Source organism: Orycteropus afer, unplaced genomic scaffold (genome assembly GCF_000298275.1).
Source record: "Orycteropus afer afer isolate SDZICR_OR568_19922 unplaced genomic scaffold, OryAfe1.0 scaffold00039, whole genome shotgun sequence".
In the NCBI taxonomy this organism is placed as follows: Eukaryota; Metazoa; Chordata; class Mammalia; order Tubulidentata; family Orycteropodidae; genus Orycteropus; species Orycteropus afer.
In genome coordinates, this window is record NW_006921626.1 from 16461218 (window position 1) to 16468953 (window position 7736).

The following is a 7736-nucleotide window of genomic DNA, read 5'->3' on the forward strand; positions in this document are numbered from 1 at the left end:
TCCCGTTTGTGGTATATTTCTTGTCAGAGTGGCACTAGGTAAACAGAACAACCATGATCAAGTGCGATTCATACCAGGTATGCAAAGATGGTTCAACATCAGAAAAACAATGTAAGGGGTTCAGGAAGATGGTGTCTATCTGTAGCCCACACATTAGTTTAGTTCCCTCTAGCATCTTAGTGCCTGAAAAACTAGGTACAGGAGTTTGAAGTGGGGATTCTGGCACTCTAAACAGCTCATTAAGACAGAGTACGCCAAACTCAGGGGAGTAGGATTAGAAGGAGAGACAGTCAGTAGAATTACCCAGAAAGAAAAAAAATAAGCAAACCTTCCCTGCAGAGCGCCAACTGGCTGGTGAGAGGGGGCATCAGAGGGTTCCCTGGGACAGTGGAGAGACTGCACCAGAGGACCTGTGGCCACTCCACAGATCTACCTTCAGCACCTGCTTTTATTGGTTAATTTAGGTCCACTGGGAGGGAGCAGAGACCCCTCTGGCTCCAGGTGCCACTGAATTGGGAGCAGAGAGGGAAACATGCCACAAGTGGGTGGGCCCTGTGACAAACTCAAGTTGCAGATCAGGGCAGCTATTGCAGGACAGCTTTTTGGCATGGAGGGGCCCAAAGTATGGGGTTTTTGAGGCTGTCTGAACTTGGGGGAAAGTGGCAGCCCCCTAACCATTGAGGTCTTTGCTGAACTTGAGCTGTGGGCCTGTGAGTAACAGTATAGCATCATCATTAGCAGCCTACTCAAAGCCCTAGAAACAGCTACTGGTGCCTCGGAGCTTATTTTTTCTCTTTCCTTCCTCCTTTCCCCACCCTCCCCTGCCTCATCCAATAGAAAAACCACATTAAGCCACCATGACACCTGCTGGCTTGAATCCTAAATGCCTTTCATGATTAATAGAGACCTGCATCCACATCTCACACAGTGATTCTGTCATCACAAAGAAAACTGCAGAGCAACCAAGCACACCTGAATTAATAACCAAAAAAATAAAATATACCAGCTCCACCTTTGAAAAAAAATTAAATCATAAAATCAAGACAAAACAAATCAATACATAACTAACAGTTAAAGACAACCTCAAGATGTCTAGGAGACAACAGGTAACCTCAAATCAAACTAAAAAACAAGATAAGACAATAGAAATAAAATCCTAAACAAAAGTCTCATTAAACTTGGAGGAACAGGAAGCAATAGAATCATCTGAGAAGGAATTTAGAAGGTATGTTTATAGAACTCTACAAGAGCTTAAGGAAACCCCAAACAGAATCAAGGAGAACACAGACAGTACCCTGGAAGAATTCAGGAAAACCATTCAAGAACAAAATAACAAGATTAATGTACAATCAGAATTCATACAAAAACAGCAGTTTGCTATCTAGAAGAGGAATACCAAAATTACAGAATTACCTAACACAGTGGGAACACAAAAGAATAGGCTAGAACTGGCTGAAGAATGCATTTCCCAACTAGAAAATAAATCCCTTGACACCAGCCTCTGTGAAGAAAAATCAGAACAAAGATTTAAGAGAAATCAAGAGAACCTAAGAGTTACATGGGGAAAGAAAACAACATACACCTCACTGGAATTCCAGAACAAGAGCAGGTAAAAAAAAAAAAAAAATCAAAAATCTGATAAAATTGTGGAAGACTTACTAATGGAAAACTTCCCCCACATCATGAAGGAAGGAAAGATATTTCTCCAAGACGCTCAAAGAAACCCATCCAGGATAGATCCCAAGAGAAAAACACTGAGGCATATCATAATCAAACTCTCCAAAACCAAAGACAAAGAAAGAATCTTGCAAGCTGCTGGCGACAAAAGAAATATTACTTATAATAATCAAACAATTAGGCTCAGTTCTGATTACTCAGCAGAAACCATGCAGGCAAGAAGGCAATAGGATGGCATATATAAGACACTGAAGGAAAAGAACTTCCAACCAAGAATCCTATATCCAGCCAAATTTTCCATCAAATATGAGGGCGAAATCAAGACATTCTCAGACAAACAGAAATTAAGGGATTTTATGAAAACCAGACCAACCCTACAAGAAATGCTTAAGGAAGTCCTTCCAATAAAGAACTCACAAGAGAACAAAAAAATCAGGACACATGACATCAGCACTGAAACCAAATCAGAAATAGTTGCTCAAAATAAGACCATAAAATAATGTACACTAAAAAATAAGGAAGTCAATCTGCACATGACAACAGCAACTAATCTAATAGAGGAAATAAAACTTCTAGGTACAAAACTTCCAAATGGAGAGGAAAACACAACAATGTCCTCATTGAACAGACTGTTTAAAAAATATAGAGACAAGAATTCACTCCAAGGTAACCACAGAGACAATTAACAATCCCCCCAAGCAAACTCAGAAGAAAGGAAAACATATGGGTTTAGTAAGCACAAAACCAACAATAAAGAAGTAAAGAGAGGACACACTTGACAACAAAATGAACTCAGCACAGAAAAGTATATGGACCAAGGAAACTCCAACAACATGAAAATAACACAATAGAATGACACCAATCAATTCATACCTATCACTAATTACACTCAATGTGAATGGACTAAATGCACCAATCAAGAGAAAGAGAATGGCAGATTGGATAAGAAAAGAAGACCCATCAATACGCTACCTGCAAGAGATCCCACCTTAGACACAAAGATAAAAACAAATTAAGAGTTAAGGAAAAAAATGTACCAAGCCAATGGTAACCAGAAAAGAGCAGGAGTGGAAATATTAATTTCTGGCAAAATAGAGTTTAAGGTGAAAAACAACAGAAGAGACAAAGAAGGTCACTATAGGATGCTGAAAGGGTCAATTGACCAAGAAAAATTACGATAATAAATATCTATGCACCCAATGAAAGTGCTCCAAAATACATGAAGCAAATATTAATTGAATTGAAAGGGAAAATAGATAACTCTACAATAGTAGTAGGAGAATTTAACACACCACTTTCAAGGAGGGACAGAGAAACTAGAAAAAAATTCAACAAAGATACAGAAGAACTCAACAACACAATCAACCAACTCGACCTCATAGACATATACAGAGCATTCCACCCAACAAAAGCACACTTCACATTCTTCCCCAGTACACACAGATTATTCTCCAGAATAGACCATATATTAGGACATAAACAAGCCTCAATAAATTAAAAAACATTGAAATACTTCAAAGCATCTTCTCAGACCATAATGCTATAAAATTAGAAATTAGTAATAGGGAGATCAAGAAAAACCATCAAATGTGGAAGTTGAACAATACACTACTGGGTAATAGGAGAAATAAAAACTGGAATAAAAATATTCCTAGAAACAAATGAGAATGAAGATACATCATACCAAAACCTATTGGACCCAGTGAAAGCAGTACTCAGAGGTCAGTTTATAGCAATAAATGCATACATTCCAAAGGAGGAAAGAAACAAAGTCAATATTCTAACTGAACAACTCCAACAACTAGAAAAAGAACAACAAAAGAATCCTCCAGTATTTAGAAGTAAGGAAATAATAAAGATCAGAGTAGAAATAAATGAAACAGAAAACAAACAAACAAAAAAAGAGAAAATAAAACATAAAGCTGTTTCTTAGAAAAGATTAACAAAATTGACAAACCATTGACAAATCTAACAAAAGAAAAGAAAGAGAAGATGCAAATTACAAGAATAGTAAACTAAAAGGGTGTCATCACAACAGAACCAACTGAAATAAAAAAAGATACTTGACAGAATATTATGAAAAACTGTACTCTAACAGATTTGAGAATCTAGAAGAGATGGACAGGTTTCTGGAATCACAAGACCTACCTAAACTATCCCACTCAGAGATAGAATGCTTGAATAGACCCATTAACAAAGGGAGAAATTGAACAGATCATAAAAAATTTCTTACAAGAAAAAGTCCTGGTCCTGATAGCTTCACTGGAGAATTTTACCAAATATTCAGAGATGAGTTGACACCTCTACTACTCAAGCTATTCCAGAACACAGAAAAAGATGAAATACTCCCAAACTCATTTTATGAAGCAAGCATAACACTAATACCAAAACCAGGGAAAGAAACCATTAAAAAGGAAAACTACAGACCAATATCCCTCATGAACATAGATGCAAAAATCTTCAACAAAATTCTAGTCAAAATAATCCAACAACATATCAAAAAAATAACACATCCTGACAAAGTGGGATTCATACTTGGTATGCAAGAATGGTTCAACATCAGAAAAACAATCAATGTAATCCACTGTATAAACAAAACAAAAGAACCATATGATTATATCAAACAACATAGAAAAGGCATTTGATAAAATACAACACCCATTTCTATTCAGAACTCTCAGCCAAATAGGGATAGAAGGGAAATTTTTCAACATAATAAAGGGCATATATACAAAGCCAACAGGCAACATCATTATTAATGGAGAAAAACTCAAAGCATTCCCCTTACGAACAGGAACCAGACAGGGATGCCCTCTATCACCACTCCTATTTAACATTGTATTGGAAGTCCTGGCCAGGGCAATAAGGCAAGAAAGAGAAATAAAAGACATACAAATTGGCAAAAAGGAAGTAAACCTATCTCTTTTTGTGGATGATATGATCCTGTACATAGAAAACCCAAGAGACTCAGCAAACACACTACTGGAACTAATAGAGAGGTTCAGCAAAGTGGCAGGATACAAGGTCAACATACAAAACTCAGTTGGATTCCTCTATACCAACAAAGAGACATCGGAAAAAGAAATAAGGGAAACAATACTATTTACAAAAAAGATAAAATACCTAGGAATAAATCTTACCAGAGACACAAAAGACCTATACAAAGAAAACTATAAAACATCACTGCAGGAGAAAACAAGGGATCTACATAAATGGAAGAACTTGCATTGTTCATGGATAGGAAAACTGAATATTGTGAAAATGTCAATACTACCTAAAGCAATCTACACATTTAATGCAATCCAGATCTAGATACCAACAAAATTTTTAAGGACATGGGAAAACCAGTTATGAATTTCATATGGAAAGGAAAGAGACCTCGGATAAGCAGAGCACTTCTGAAGAAGAAGTGAGAGGTCTCATACTCCTGGATCTTAAAGTCTACTATCAGACATAGTAGTCAAAACAGTGTGGTATTGGTACAATGATAGACAGATAAACCAATGGAACAGAATAGAAAACCCAGAAATAGACCCATCCATCTATGAACAGCTGATCTTTAACAAAGGTCCAATACCCATTAAATGGGGAAGAAATAGCCTTTTACAAATGGTAAAATGGCAAAATTGGATATCCACTTGCAGAAAAATGAAACAAGACCCATACCTCACCCACACACAAAAACAAACACAAGTTGGATCAAAGACTTAAATGTAAAACCCCAAACTATAAAATTCATCAAAAATAAAAGAGGGGCAAATCTAGGAGCCCTAATTTACAGCATAAATAAACTATCAAACAATCCAGAATGCACAGGAGGTAGAAGAGAAGCTAGATGACTGGGACCTTTTAAAAATTAAATTCTTGTATGCATTGAAAGGCTTCTCAAAAAGGGAAAGAAGAAAACCTATGGATCGGGAGAAATACTTGCCTATGACATATCTGACAAAGGATTTATCTCCAAAATTTATAGAAAACTTCAACACCTCAATGCCAAAAAGACAAGCAATCCAATTCAAAAATGGGCAAGGGACACGACCAGACACTTCACTAAAGATGCAGGCAGCCAATAAGCACATGAGGAAATGCTCATGATCATTAGCCATTAGAAAGAGCAAATCAAAACAACAATGAGATATCATCTCACCCTGGAAAAAATAGCAAAGTGCAACAAGACAGAAAATAATAAATGCTGGTGAGGTTGCAGAGAGATTGGAACTCTCATACACTGCTGGTGGGACTGCAAAATGGTACAAACATTGTGGAAAATGGAATGGCACTTCCTTAAAAAACTGAAAATAGAAATGCCATTTGATCCAGCAATTCCACTACTAGGAATATATCCTAAAGAGGTGAGAGATGGGACATGAACAGACGTATGCACACCCATGTGCATTGCAGCACAATTCACTATAGCAAAGAGATGGAAACAACCTAAATGCCCATCAACAGATGAATGGATAACCAAATTATGGTACATTCACACAGTAGAATAATATGCTACATTAAAAAACAATGAAAGATACACAAATCATTGCACAATGTGGATGAGCCTGGAGGACGTTATGCTGTATGAAATAAGTCAATTGCAGAAGGACAAATATTGTATGAGCCCATTACTGCAAAAAGACAAAGAAGGGTTTGTTTAAGGAAGGGAACTCACTTTGTAGGTTATCGGGGTGGGGAGGGAAAAGGAGGGGATAATTTTGGGCTAGTCGGGGGCCACATGCTGAGGTGGGTAAGGGGAGGTATGGTATGGAAAGAGTCTGTGACCACCATGATAACATTAGGAAAAAGGAGGACACCAAATTGTGCACATAAGATATAGACAACAGATGCTAATACCAGTACATCCAAAATACTGCATTACCATTAACACCAAACACCAGGCTATAGATAAACACATAAACATCTGAAAAGATCAGATGGGGTCAGTGAACAGGATTACAGTCTAGACCAAAGATAGATTCAGCTGAGACTAATATAGCACAGATACCAGTGGTACAAAATACTCACAGTCCTTACAGAAACAACAGAAGACAGACCTAGAGCAATTCCTCATAGACAGCCAGACATTTTGGGAAAGAGATCCCAAGGATCTTCTGTCTCAGGACCATAGTATTGGGGGACACCAGACTCAATTGGCACAAATTACATAAAAATCTTGTTCCACAGCCTACATTGGTGAGTAGCACCTGGGGTCTTAAGAGCTTCAAGCTGCCATCTAAGATGCAGCTAATGGTTTCCTATCGTCAGAAGTGAAGAAGAGTGCAAAAAACCAAGGACATTTAGAAGCAACCAGCCCTAGAACATGATGAACCTTGAGACCAGAACTAGATGGTGCCTGGCTACCAATGCCAACCAGTTGGGAAAGGATCAAAACTGGAGATTTTGGATAGAGTGGGAAGAAAAACATGGAACAAAACCCAAAAACACAATAATGACCAGAATTACTGGTCAGATGAAGTCTGGTGGGACCCCTAATACTAAGGCCCTGGGATACACTTTAGGCCTGGAATAAAACTCACTCCCAGAGGCTGGCTCTCAGCCCAATAGTAAATAATACATACACACAGACCACTCAACCCAGGGTGACGCACCCACATCCTCTATGGAGTTGCATCCCTTGTAGCAATCGACCACAGGGCACCAGCAGGGCAACATCCACACAGAGGAAATGCAGGATACACAGAAGTGCTTAACTATAAGGGGGCGGTTACTGCGAAGGGAGGGGAGGAGAGTGGGTTAGGGCTGGGTATGGTAATTGGAGAGTGAAACCAAATGAACACGAAATGTTGAATATAAGACAAACCCTGCTCTGTAAACTCATGCCCAACAATAAAAAAATAATAATAAAATGTAACCCATCACATAAACAAAATAAAAGAACCATATGATCATAATCAATTGATGCAGAAAAGGCATTTGATAAAATCCATCACCCATTCTTGTTCCAAACTTTCAGCAAAATAGAAATAGAAGGGGAAATCATTTGGAGGGGGGAAAAAAAGATGGTGGAGACCAGGTTTGCTGGTCCAATAGAGCCTGATGGACCTCTG